This window comes from Pungitius pungitius, chromosome 16, assembly GCF_949316345.1.
Source record: "Pungitius pungitius chromosome 16, fPunPun2.1, whole genome shotgun sequence".
Classification (NCBI taxonomy): Eukaryota; Metazoa; Chordata; class Actinopteri; order Perciformes; family Gasterosteidae; genus Pungitius; species Pungitius pungitius.
The window spans coordinates 15,264,810-15,279,665 of NC_084915.1; the positions used below are offsets into that span (position 1 = coordinate 15,264,810).

General features: G+C 44.6%; 1 protein-coding gene across 1 annotated transcript in view; it reads left to right on the top strand.

Annotated features, from left to right (window-relative positions):
• mcama (melanoma cell adhesion molecule a) overlaps positions 1-14,856 on the top strand; it is a 33,642-nt gene that overhangs the window by 677 nt on the left and 18,109 nt on the right. The window lies entirely within an intron of this gene.

The window sequence follows — 14,856 nt, forward strand, 5'->3', positions numbered from 1 at the left end:
CGTGACAGTTTTCATTTTTTTTTTGTTTTAGAAGATTTTTTTTTGTTTTGCTGCAGAGTCTGGATAAGTTATCAAAGATTTAACAAGGCTGCTGTAAAAAAAAAAAAAAAAACACACACACACACACAGAGACACACACATCTTAAGGACCGCAGACCGCGGGACCTAACTTGGTTCTCTCTGCAGGACGCGTTCAGAGTCTTTGTTATCCCTCAGGCAGAGCCAGCCAGTAATAGCAACATGATGTGAAGAGGCAGGTTCTTAAGACACCGGACTGCATACGTTTCCCCTGAAGGACTTTAAAGGGTCAGGAGTTGCAGCCTCTATTTGAGATATTTTCTTTACTTTAAAGATATTCTTTTGAGCAAATAGCTATTTCAGGGGGATCCATTCCTTTTTCTATCAGTTCACGACCACCTTTTGCCAAGATTTCTTTTGTTGGTTTTGGAATAAGTCCTTCGTATTCAGCGTTAAAGCTTCTACGGTAGCCCAGAACAGATGAACCAGACCCGGGGCTGTATTATCGGTCAACCACTGACTGACCTCGGGTGCTCCTAAACTAGTGTTATTATGAGGCAAATGGGTTATTCAACATTTTGCACCCGCCAGTTAACACACTTACAGAAAGCAGAGTTTATAATCTCGGGTTTTCAGATGGTTGCAATCTGCAAACATCCCACTAGATGTCACAGAATCCCACACACACCGTCCTTTAAAAGTTAAAACAGTGCGACCTCGTCCCTTGAAGGTCACGTCCTCAAATGTCTTGAGTCCTAAAACTCCCACAATCCAATTAGATACAATTTACAATGATGCAAAAAAGACATTTCAGTAAGACTGATTAATTAATCAGTTTGCGGCAAAGTCAGGGAATGTTAAGTTGAGGGTTTAGGCTGTTACGGAGCTAATTGAAACTGAAACAATTAGTCAAATAAGCGGGTTTTACAGAAAACAAATTGGATGTATGAAAGATTTTTTTTCTTCCATTCTGTTAATCAATATTGAGAACAATAAAACTAGGAATTCTCATGTGAATCGTTTCCTTCCCCCGCTCCTATCCACAAAGGCCGACCTCATGTTCACCGATAGATTATCTTCAGACTCAATTAAATGTAAACCTCCTTCTCCTCGTAGCATATCACAACAGGACAACACTCACTGTGTCCCAACGTTAAACCTCTTTTTCCCTTAAATCCCTGTTTTTTTACTCCCGTCAGCCTTGTCTTAATTGGGTTACCGCTATTTAATCCTCATCTCCCCTGGACCTCCCCTGGAGACGGAGTAAAGCTGTCTGTTTTTGGATTAGGTCGTTGCCTACTGATAGAGACCCCGGCCCTCCGAAGAGCTTCCCAGGCAAGGCTCTGTCAAAACTGACCATCTCCCTAATGGAGCTTGAGGGGCACTTACTGCAAATACACTTTGTGGCTAAAAGCATCTCTCCTGCATGGAAATGAAAATGTATCCATTTTATGACGGGAAAAAAGGAAAACCTAACATGTCCCATGGCTGATGCATCGTACGCCCACATACTCCATATTGATCTCACGGACCAGTGTTCATCAGTATGATGGGCCCGTTGTGTTACAGGAAGGGGCGAGTGATCCGGGTGCAGTAAATCAGAGTAGTGGCAGAGCTTTTAAGAGGACACGCATCGGATGGTAGATACGCGCTCGACTGCTTAATTCATGCCTTTATGTAATACAGAAGAGTTTTTATCCTTCGGTGCATTTTAAAGCTCTGAGGGGACCTTTAAAAGTTTTGGTTGTGTAAAATATCCGTTGGGATCCCAAAATGGTGTGATGAAACATGTTTTTAACTTCAAACGATTTAATGAGTGTCTAGAGTGATGCAATAATGATGCAGACGCATTTGGGGGAAAAACAACAAAAACAGCACAAATCAAACTGCAAATCTGCTGAATTTCTTGTTTTGACTATTTATTTGTTAGCACAGAAAAACCCCAGGAAATTCTGCAGTGATTCTTCAGGTGACTTATTAGCCACTCAGGAGGAGGAGTGTTTCACCCAAATGCTGCCAACATGCAAAATCAACACAATGGTGCAGCCTAATTGCCTTTTAGAGGTGGGTGATATTCTAAAGTGTCCTCCGTATTGTCAAGAAATCCCATTAAAAGCTCTAAATCAGCATTGGATTAACTATTAACAAGCAAGTTTTATGTAAAGTCTGATCTGAGCACTTTGCCCCTTTTAAGTTTAAAAAGTGTAGATGGTAACAAAGTCGTAGCCAGCGACGTAGCTCGGGCTGCTTGATAACCAAAATGGGCCACGCATGCGCCAACATCCTTTAGCTGGCGGTCTTGTTTTCATTGGCCTCAGAAATTTGCAGAAATGGAAATTGATGGGGAAACACCCCCAATGCCAACACAACCCCCCCCCCCCCCATCCCTCCAAGACAAACCTCTATCAACTCTGTACTGAAGTATCCATTCTCTTGACACCCCGATGGATTAACTTTTGCTGAAAATTTCAGACTCAACTTTTTTTTCAGAACCTGTGTTCAGATGAACTTAGACAGCTGCCTGGGAGAGACGATGTCTGCAGCAGGTTGACACTATTTAAGACAGCGTTGGCATGAGTAATAAACAAAAGCATTGTCTCTCATCTGAAGACATTCCAGCAGCCAAGGGACACGGTAGCTTACCACTTTAGCCCAGTGAAGCCTCCAAGAGACAGCTCACGTCCCCCTTGATGGAAAGCCCTCTGATTCTAACTGAAGCTCCCTTTTTTTTGGTTTAAAGTAAATGGAGTTCTTCACATGCTAAAACAGTATATATGTATCCATCTAATAAACAATAAGAATTGAAAAGATATATGCCATAAGATATGCTGTAACTGCCAGTGTTCTTTGGTCTTAAATCTTCATTTCATTGTGATTTACATAAAGCCATTGATATTCTTCAATTCTATTCAGAATAATACACTTAATTAAATGAGAGCCCTCAAACTACCAATCTTGTAATTGAGATATTAAAATTGTTTTCGACTTCAAGGTCAGACTGAATGAATCTGGAACTACACCGCAAATAAATGTGTAGACTATTTAAAGCTGCCAATCACCGAAGGCCTTCCTCACATCAGATTATTTATTTATACATGCATGATATTTAGGAAGACTTCCTGCTTAGCTGTGACTGCTAAGACATCATCAATCATTCATTATTAGCCAGATAAGAAATGGGGTTTCTGCATTAAGTAAAGTAGTGACGGACCCAAACGTCAGTCGTAGGGTGTCCCATTGAGTCAATCCCCTTGCGTAAATAATGTCTGCGCCCCCTGACCTCTTCTTCATCCTCCTCTGCGCCTGAGAATACCTTCACCCAAGTGTGCAGCTGTTGGCTGCAGTTGTTCGTGTGGGATTAGTGCGTTTGCCTGAGTGATAGCCAGGCGTGACGGCCCTGTATTCTAATGTATTGGCTCATTGTTTTCATTAAAGAGAGTGTGCCGTTTGATCCCTGTGGCACTAAAGGTGCCCTGCTGCAGCATTAGGCATATGTGAGCTAATTCAACTAACATTCACTGATTATTCAAGTTAAAGCGAGCTTTTGTCTCCACGGACAGAACAATGCGTAATAAATACAGGCAAGAGATCACATCCTTTAGTTAGCTTTTCCACTAATAAGCAGTTTTTTTGTCAGTAGTAACTTCTTCAACACTTAACAATCTTCCACAAACCAAGAACAAGTGCTTTGATTTGGCAAAAAAAACAATGGATGATGAAAAAAGATGTTGCCAAATCAATGCTGAAGTTTGACAACATTTGATTTATCGCTTGATTTAATCAAACAGAGATAAGCGGACATTGATTTCCTTGAAAAGCACTTCCTTTGTTGTCATTCTGGAATTTTACACCCGTGCATACACTGAAGATCCGAGACATGTCGACTATTTAAAGCTGTAGCTGTTTGGCTGGCATGAGCCAAGCCGACATCCTCCCTCAAGCCCAAATTGAAGGGTTTTCATTGGCCTTGTTGTGTTGAATGTGTAGATGTAACTCGGCAGTGAGTCGATGGTTGATGTTCGAGGGGGATTTCATATCCCAACAGCTGCCTCTGTAGTTTGATCCCTGCCCCTCTGGGAGGGAAATTCTCCCTTATCGAGTACCTCTCCGGTGGTGGAAAAACTGCCCGAAAACATCCACGGCCGCTGTGCTATTCGGAGCACATCATTCAGCTTGAGTGAAAGATCTACACAGGGAACGGCCCGCCCTCGAGAAGACGGGACGTGTCTCGGGAGCCTGGAGACGTTTGTTTAAGAGCGTTCTCAATCAAGAAGAGGGACGTAGGAAAACACTCATGAGAGGGAGTGAAACATCAGCTGGACTTTTATCTGCACCTTGAACGATGTATCCAGCAGCAAAACGTACCTTTATCTTTTGTATTCAGTTTTAAAAAGCGTTGAAAGGGCTGCGGGGGTATCGCATCAGATTTTTTTTCTCATTGCGCCGGAAGAGTGCTGAGAGGGATGTTTCTGAAAAGCCTGTTTGAAAACCCACATATTGGATTTGGCTGCACTGCTTGCACTGGATTGATTTGTTTTTATTCAGTATTGTAAAAGCAGTGTGATGAATGTAGAAGCATGTTTTTCTAAAGCCCAGAATATATCATTGGGACATAATATCTGTACTTAAAGCACCAGTTTGCAGCTTTTAAAGTGGACCACCAGTCTGTTGAGGCTGCCTAAATTCTCCCTGAAACTTTATATTAATGTAAGAAAACCGTCCCATTTTTAGCTGTTAAGAATCCTCCGAAACTGTTCTCCAGTAAACATCTTTCCACCACTGGAACCAGGCGGGTCATCTGGGGTTCAGGACCATGTGGAATCTGAGTTGACCAACACATAAGCAGCTTCACACCAGAAGCAAAACCTCTGTAGCAGATTGAATTGATACTGTCTCACATTTTAGTTTCAATATTCTCAAGGTCTTTAGACGACACTAAATTACGTTCAGTGTGTAACAAAAGCTCCAACAGATAAGTACAGAACAGGATTGAGTAAATATGTAAACGCACTACGGTGGCTAAATCAGATCCTTTATAAGATTTATTTAGTTTGTTTCAGCTGTAGCAATAGCACCACCATGTGAACATTTCTTGTTGCTCATTATGAGGCTCAACAGACCTGTTTTGAATGCTAAACAATGCAATTATTTATAAATGCAATCGTCTATATTCAAGGACGCCCTCCTGATTTTATACATCGGTACTATTTTCGTCCTGAGCCGTTTTTGGCCAATTGTCTCTAAAACTCTTCTCAAGCAAAATTTGCCATCTGCACATGATGCCCCCTGATATTCAGAAGGCCCATCTGTGGGACACATGGCACTCTCTCGGGCCTCGATCCAAGTCTTGGCAGCAGTCCCATCAGTGCCACCAGGAGAGAAAGAAATAATACTAATAAAACCCCAGTATTGGCGTGTTGAGGAGCCTTTATTTCCCTCTTCTCCCCCCTCTCCGGGCTGCGAACAGAGCTCAACCAGCAGCTGCACACACCTGACGCCCGATCCATCCGACATTCTTCTGTGGGGGGCAACAAGCAAGGGGGGGGGGGGGGGGGGGGGGCTCACGTTACGAAGAAATCGTACACCACAATGGACTTTTGACGCCTTCCCGCCTTTTCTCCCCCCTCCCCCCTTTCCCCACGCTTCCATCCTGTGTCTCCTCTCACACCTCTCTCATGCCCCCTTGTTTATCTTGTTCTATTTGAGTGCACCGGACAGAGCCTGGGAATGTTTACTTTGCGCTTGTTGTTGTTGTCGTCAACAGTTCTGACTGAAAGAGCGGGCGCAAACAGGAAAGAGGTGCACTCCCAATAGACAGCGGGATTAACTTCATTCGAGCGCGCGGTGTGGTCCAGGCGTCCGGCAAGCAGCCAGCTACCTGAGACCACATTTCAATCATTTTAAGCCTTACTATAATTTAAGCATGTGGGTTGAATGAATTCACCACCCATACATGTTGTCATTAGCAGTCCCAACGGGCTATATTGTCCGCTTAGCTACACCTTTCACTTGTTGCTGAGGGGATATTTTCCCAAAAATGTTGTCCCATAACTTTAGGAATTGTGCAATGTAATAAGCAATGACCATCATATTATCTACAGCCCAACTTCTAGTTTTGATAAGGGTCTTAAAAGCCTCCATACTGGGTGGAAAGCACTGATTCCCCTTTATATCCCGAGGGGTTTGGGCTTGTGTGAAATGTGACCACAGCACTATGTCACTGGTTAGAGATTTCACTTGTATCTTTTTGGTCTGTTCGGTTGAAATGGACACCAGGTATCTTTCTTTCTAGAACAATACAGATGCCACCGACTTGTCAGTATTTGCTCAAGGCTTCCCTTAAAACCCCGTCATTGTCCCGGGGAATTCCAACTCCTCTGATTTCTTTTGCCCCAAAGGTTTATGTCAAGCAGTCAAAATAATGTGTCAGTGTCACCTGCAGAACGCAAAAAATATATATTTAGTTTGGCAACCATCTCATCCCCAGCATTCAGTACTGAAGGGATTCTCATGTAACAAAACGACAGGTAATGTCTGTCATTTCCCTGATATTTGAGGAGCAAATGGCACAAAGGCGTGTTAACACCTGACGGGGAAAGTGATTTAATATGACAGCCACCAAAAATAACTGTTTCAGAGTCATATCTCTAACGCAACCTGAGACATGACTATAGCGTTTTTTCACGCCAATGAAACTTTCGTTGTGAATAATTGACCTACTCACAAGCTTAGGACACAAATTGTGTGTTTTTCTGATTTGTGTGACATTATTAAGAAAGATGCAAGTATATATTTGATATACAATAATATAGTATTATTAAACATTAGCCCCCCCAATGAAGGATGAAAATCACAATGTGTTATTTATATTCAGTTAATACAATACACACCCCCCCCCTCCTTCATTGATTAAACCCTATTTATAATATAGGTAGATGAAATTCAGCATTCTGATTGGTTGAGAGTGAGTCACGGGGGGTAACAGGTTAGATTTTGCGCGACCGTTAGTTGACATTTTAGCTTTCAGCTTGGTGGCGGAAGATGGGAAATCCCACAAATGATCGTTTTCGGGGCAATGCGAGCTTTCTCAAACCGGACGATTCAGGTGGACGTCATGAGCGATGTGAATGAATGAGACGAGAGACGGTGTTTACATGCACGTACGGGGACTATTTTTCTCTAGACTGCTGAAAAACGAGATACAAAACATTTGGTGGCTAATACTATTTTGTGCTGAAAGGCAGCTATTTACTTACAATTGGTAATTTCGCTAAAAGCAATAATACAATAATACTTGAGGCAGTACTTTATCTTCAATAATGGTTGAACAGTTCGAGTGTTGCCGGCCTAAACCCCCCCCCCCCCCCCCCCCCCTGTCCATTGGACGATAAAGTACAGCCTCTCGTACCTTTTCGCTTCAATGACTTAATCTCTGGATTGCAAACATCTACGGACTCTTCTCTTAATCCTAAAAGACAAGTTTGGTTTTTCCTTCAGGTCAACTTGAAACAGCTCGATAGCGGGTACAATCCTGTTCCACACAGTTGTTTTCCTTCGAGCCATGGAAATTGAAATGATCTCTTTTTTTTTTTATCTCGTGGAATGCATCTACTATCGCTTCGCATTAGTATCGCAGATTCCTCGCGGTTCCCGGGCGCTGTGCCAGGGACTCTCCCGTCACGAGAGCTTGCGTTCGCATCTGTCGTCAAATTTAGATCCGAATCCGACTTTGATGGCGAAGCGACATCTCGGGGTTCAGCGCGTACATGTGCGTATGAATATTCATGACGACCTCGGCTCTAAGCAGAGCGGCTTTCGTGGCGTTTTCCCCCCTCGTGCTAATGGGCTGCGCCGTGGCGTGGATGTGGGCATGCATCTGGCAGGTTTTTTTTTTTTTTTTCCTGATTAGTCCTCCATCTCTAATTGTCTTGTTATAACCAAACCTTTCCTTTTTTTCTGGTTTTTCTATCTGCACAGCGGAAAATCCTCAACACCAAGTTCCTCTTAGTTCAAAATGCTCGACGCAATGTGCTCTTCAAATAAACGCCGTGTGAAGGGAGCGGATGGATGTCTGTGCATGATATCATGCACGGAGCAGGATTAGGGAGTCTGTAAATGTTCTCGCAACCCCCCCCCCCTCCCCCCTCCCCTCACCCCCCCGAGGCTCAACCACCAGTGCAATGCTAGACGGACAGATTTTACTCCAATTTCATGCTATCCTTCTCAGCTGATTCATAGCGCAGGCCTAATTATTCTTTGTCTTTCGCTTTCGTGGTTGCGGGGCGTTTGTTTGGCAGATTCCCCAGAGGCCTCGTCTCTTTGTTCAAGGGTCCCAGGAGAAGCAAGACAGGCAGAAAATTAGCTGGAAAAACCAGCAGCAACTGTTGATCGGACGGTGGAATTTGTCCGGAATATCTCCGTTGTGTGCTCCGTCTCACTGTAACACCACCAAGTTCTGCTACTATCGATAGATTTCATTATTGATTCATCTGCAGTTTATGTTAGAAAGGAAAGAAGTCTGTTGCTTGGCCCGTAGTTCAGTCTATAAGATGTTAGAAAATAGTGATAAATACAATTCACAATTTTACCGAGCTCAAGGTGACACCCCTAAAGCCAAAGATATTTCATTCTAGTTACATTTTAAAGATGAAACCAGCAATGTTTTTTGCTTTAAATTGGCTTGACAGATCAAACAATTGCTTATTTTCTGATGAATATTTCAACGATACGTTGCTTGACAAACATTCCAACTGATCCAAAGCCAACTCGATTTCACACTTATTTCAAGTGAAATGTTGTTAAACATAAGCAGCCTACAGGAACTGTTTTTTGCCCGTTAAAAAAAACTTTTTACTTAAATCACAATCCCAAAAATGTTTGGGGGGGAAAAAGTTTTGACATTTATCTTTTAAATAAGAACGAGAACCTTTTGTATTTAAATGCTTTGTCACACGGTCTGCAGCTGTGTGGGAGATGTTTTAGACAAACAGCCGGGCAGGCTGAAGTGAGATGAGCTGAATTTAAATCGAATAGAGATCAAACAAAACGACTTCCATTCTGGCCGCGTCAAGAGTCTTTTAACACGGATTCCACGGCACGCGGGTGGAATGAATAGATTTTTCTACCCCAAGTGGCCGCTTGTCTGTGCCCCCCCGAGTGGCGAGACGTCACAGATCCGGTTGTGGGATGTGACAACAGGCTTTGTTCACAGATAAACATCGGACACCGAAGAGTGATGTCCGAGTCGCAGAGACAGCGTTTATTAGAGAGGCGCGCGGTGCCGAGTTGACTTCTGGGGCAATTCAGTGGCTGCCAGACACGGCCCCTGTCTCCTCGAAGACGTGTCTGATGAAGGCTGTAATGTGATCTGCCCCTGCAGCTCACATTTAGAGGTCCCGGGAATCTGCCCTGTGGGGCTTCTTCTGCTATCGAAATGTCACAATAGAGACGTGTCAACGCTCCACACTGACTTGAACACTATCAACCCTTTCTTATTATTTAGGTGTATTTCATGCATGTCATTTGTTTTTTGTTTTTCTGTTGTCTATACTTTACAAAACACAGATAGTGTATCAAACTTCCCTGGAATTTCTCTGCTGACAGTTTAAAAAACCATAATTTGATAAAGCTGGACCAAAACCTCTGTTTTTAGGAATTGGCCTATTTGGTTAGCTGGAAAATCCTCAACTCAATAAAAAACTTGAATCTCAACCAGATGAAGACATCCTGCTCACCATAAGGGATTATGGTGCGGCCAGCATTGTGTTCCTAGAAAATTCTGTGTGTGTGTGTGTGTGCTTTTATCACGGGCAGAATAGTGGGACCGAGATAAACCCGCAGCACATTTGGATTTTACTTAGAGCTGCGACAGCTTACGTCGAATCACTTGTTCTATCGTGTACTTTGACAATCGTCGTGATTAAATAAAGCCTTTTTGTTCTCTCGTTGAAACACGCTCGAACCAACCAGGCGGTTCGGGAACATCGGAACGCTACGCACCGCCACCGAGGCATTCCACTTTTAACACAACAAAGTTTGGAGCAAGCCATAGTCTTTGTGCCTTGGTAAGTTATTTCTGGCTGTCCTCACTCCACCTCCCCCCCCCCGGCAGCAAAAAACTCCCAGAATCCCTCAAGGCGAAGACGAGAACATGAATCTGATCTTAGCCAAAGTCTCCCCTGTGGTTCCTCTGACATCATCAGAGGGTGACAGGAGCAGACCCCGGTGTCAGGTTGGAGTCATTCGGGGTGGTTTGGGCATCTGGCATGGACGCCACCCATGGAGAGGTTGGAGGAGGAGCGGGATGGGGTTGCCGGGGAAACAGACGTCTGGGCCATTCCGCATGCCCTGTTGTGAAAGGGACTCCGATGTGGTTAAGTCACTAACAATGCTGTGTGTTTACCCTACATCTTTATTCTGTGAATACATTGAATGGGATGTTGGAGATTATCATTCGATCTGAAGTGTTTAACCAAATCAATTTATATAATTATATTTCATATAGTAAAGGTTTTAGTGGAGAGTACATATCTTTAAGGCTGAATACATTCTGAATTGGCAGTAATTTCTGCATTCTTCTTTTCTCCTGCTTCCTCTTCCAAGATGTCCCAAAGATCCCAGTAACTGCTCCATTAAGTGTTTTTACAGCTTCTGAGGAATGCCTCACCCCCCCCCCCCTCCCCCCCACTCCCAATGATCAATGTCGAATCTGTCACTGAGTCCTTTCAGGCCGTGGGACGAGGAGGGATTAGCCTTCTGTTTAAGTTGCGCCGTGTGTCACACTTATTAAATATGCACACCTATTGACACAACAGACCCCATCCGGAGCAGCATTTAACAAGTGATGGCTCCCGAGGGGCTGCATAGTCATCACCTGCTTCGCCGGCCGGTACCGTATAACAGTGCCTTCGCCGGCTTCAGACAAACACATTTTTGTATTTTTTTGGAAACCATGTCCACAAACAGCCAAGCCTGAGATCTGAGACTGTGCAAAGCGCCCCCCCCCGCCCCCCGCAGGACCGGAGGAGTCACGTCGCAGTGGGCCTCCTCCACCTCCAGCCAGGTTGGCATCTGCTGCCCAGCAGAGAGCAGGAACAGGGATATCGACGGGGCCCTTAAAAAAGAACACGTCGTGCCCGCTAAAGGGCCACAGCACAAAGCAACAGAAGCACGGCCACGTGTTATGTGTTAAAGTCTAAAGCCTGGTCTGATCGCCCCCCCCCACCCTCTCCTGCTGGGATTGTCATTTACATCAGTGATTCTTTAATGACTTGGACACATCCGAGCAGCATTACTCGTTACCCCGGCGGCAGAGACATGATGAGACAACAACACACATCTCCAAAGATCACGGCGCCGCCCTCTCCTGCACGCACGCAGTGACCACGTGATGCATGTCTGGGTTTTGAGTGCTACATTGGGTAAATAATTCAAAACCTTAAGCGGGTAAGAGTGAGAGAGATTAGCCGTCAGCAAAGTCGTGCTTCCAAAACACACCATGTTGTCTCCGACATTAAAGGAGAACCTGACCCCAAAACATGTTCAGGTTGTACTCGGCTCCCGAGGCTCTCTGTGGTAGTTCAACATATCACTGTAAACTGAATTTTATGGAGGCAGAACAAAAGCAAAAAAAGGCAAAAAACCCTATTATTTTATTATATTTTGTTATTCAGCAGCCCATGAAATAGCTGTAGGAACTAAGATGTTGGGTTGTTTGTATGTCCCATTTTCATGGATGTAAACCAAAACTTGACCAAACCAGTGTTTATTTTTTTATAAACATAGAACAGGTGAGTACAACACAAAAAGCTGAACAAATGGCTCAGACAGTGTGTAGGTCATAATGTATATGAAGACCAAATACTCTTTTAAAGTAGAAGAGTGAAAGTCATTTTCTCTACTCAGCGGATAGAGGTGCTTTTGTTGGGTCCTTTTTTATTGTAATTTTTTTCACTTGGGGTTTCACAAGGAGTTTGTTTCTTTTGCTGGGACTATGATGTGTTTTTCATTGCATTCTTCTATATTTTGCCATATCAAATTGGGACCGCAGTGGAGTTAGGGGACTTGCAAGAGAAAAACATAGGACAAAATCTCCTGATTTTTAAAAAACTTTAAACCCTGGAACCTACACTTCCAATTATACCCCCCCGGACTTGACTCCAAGCCCCACTTTAGAGCCACAATGTCTACATACTGCTGCTCCCACAGGCTGAGTACTTCCCTCCACAGTAGAAAACTGATCCTCATGTGTAAAATCAGAAGAGCGCCGCTTTTAATAAGAGGCAGTCATGCTGTCGAAGGTGCTGACGTGTTCGCAGTGAGGAGGTCACACTGAAACTTGAAAAACTTGACACTACTTCAACTGTTTAAACTTCAGTGAATCATATTATTTATCTTCATTTTGCTTTTTTTTGCTTGAACTCCAGATATATTTGGATATCTAAACACGTATGTACAGTCACAATGTCCCCCTATAAATGCTGCACATTTCCTAAAAGTAAAGTGTGTAGCATGAAGGTGAAATAGTCATATTGGTGTTATTTTGGCCTCCAGCGGGCATCGCGCTCTGTTTGGCTCTAAATGAACTGGCGTCGCTTCATTCACTGACTCTGGCAGGCTCCTCCGTTTCCTCCCGTCTACATGGACATCAAAACCGCGCTTCATGTTTGCCTTTTGTTTTACACGCGCTGAAACGACACGACACACGGCCACTGCTTGGGAAAGTGTCCTAATTGAATAACTTTTGACTTGACGGGGGGGGGAAGCTACGAGCGTTTCAATTCGATTTTTCGGGCGACCTTGATTGCATTAGAGGCCGGGTCAGGAGCGGAGCGAGAGGGCCAAACATCACAAGGCCTGTTGACGGACTCTTAACAGAATCACGGCTAATAAACCTCGGAGCGTCGCCTCCTGGGACCCGTCTCGCGGTCGGGGGAGTTGCCCGCCCTGATTCTCCGGGTCGTCTTAGCTCACAGATCAAGGCCGCCGGTCGGGATCTTTTGAACTTGACATTTCAAAAGGGAGAGGATAAAGAGATGCTTAAATATCAAATCCTCCCCCCGGCCCCCCGGTATTGGCCGCTGTTAAAAGATCAACCGTCTAATCAAAGGGGAGCCCTCTGAGCAAAGGATTTGTGGGAGTTAATTTATAGATGTTTCAGCATAAAACCGGGGCCTCGTCCCTTAGGTTTCATGAGCGGTTGTTGTGTATGGATTCTTCGTCTTGTCAAACTGTTATCTTCTGCCACAAGTTTTAGACTAATGGTGTTGCTTTTCAGTAGTTGTGGACGGGTTAGAAGATAAGAGTGGTTCCTCTAAACAACAAGTTCATTTCTCAGTTCCCAGGTTAGACAAGGTTAATATATATACATATATATAACATCCATCACGTCATCACATCCAACACAACTATGGTTGTTGTTTTTTGGTGGTTTAAATATCCTGAACTGTTGCTTTGGTTGAAAAACTCATGTTCAACTCAAACTTCTGACAAAGAATGCTAATAAAAACTATGAAATCTTGTGAACACGATTCGAGCCAGTTGTGAGCGTGAAGGATAATCTTTCTCTGACCATTATACCCCCAAAAAACAACAACATAGGAATTTCATACTTTCATTGTATGAGTAGGAGATGGAATAGAGGTGCAAGGTTTCTCTCCCAGATGCACAGGTGTGTTTGAGAAGGAAATCAACAGCCATTTCATTGTGTGTGGTCCCGAGATAAAACTCTTTTTAAGTTACCCCTCTACACGCACACGCACACACACACACACACACACACACACACACACACACACACACACACACACACACACACACACACACACACTCCTATTCACCCGCTTCTTCCCACAAATCATTTGACAAATGGTCTGCTCACAGGTGTTGTTGGAGCACTCCCCTCCGCAGCTGTCCCTGTCCTTCACAGCATGGGAATGGGGGGCCACGATACTATTCTTCACAGCAACTTGTGGCAACCGCCCCCCCCCCACCCCCCTCCTCCACAGCCCAAGAAGACACAGTGCCCACCCGACGACTGGGAATCCAGTCATAACCACAACCCGTGGCTCAAGGTCTTGGCACGTCGTGGCCCAGGGAATAAAACAAGTGTCGGATATTGTCTGCTGCGCCCTGAGAACCGGAGTCTCCCAGTCTGGAAGATCAAGATAAAGAAGGAGTGGAGCTGCTCACGTATCAAACAATGTGGCTGATTATGAGGGACCGAATACAGATGTATCATTGTGTTTGACTTTGTGCCCGACCAGCGGCAGGCATGTGACTCCCGTCAGGGGGAAAGTGTTTATTGCTTCCCTGGGGGAGAGGGGGGGGGGGGGGGCACGAGCTGCTGTGTTTTGACGATGAAGTCCAGGGCAAGTTTGTTGTGAAAATACACGTGTTTCAGATCCGTGAGACGAGTCGATGAGGCCGCTGTGAAGGTGGAAGTTTTTCTTTTTTAAACCTGCACACAGCAGCCCCGAGGTCACTAACAGAGAACGCGACCTATGCGCTGAAAATATTCCCTTAAGAAAAGCTCTGTCATAATGATTGCGGCCTGTTTGATCTGGGCTTGACTTTTACTGCAGCAGAGCGCAAAACGCACCGCGTTGGCGACCCCCGGTACGAGTGCTGTATTTTCGCTTGTCTCTGCATAGAGACGGGGATCAAATGATGCCATGATAACGGCCCCCGGACTTGTGAGATCCTGTGAAGCTGAAGCCCACATCTGCTTTGTTCACTCCCCCATCAGCCCTCCACTGGATTCCCTCCCCCTTCCGCTGTCTGGGCCGCCCTTGCCTTAACCTGCGTGGAATCGCCTCTTCAGGCATCTTCAAAGAAAGC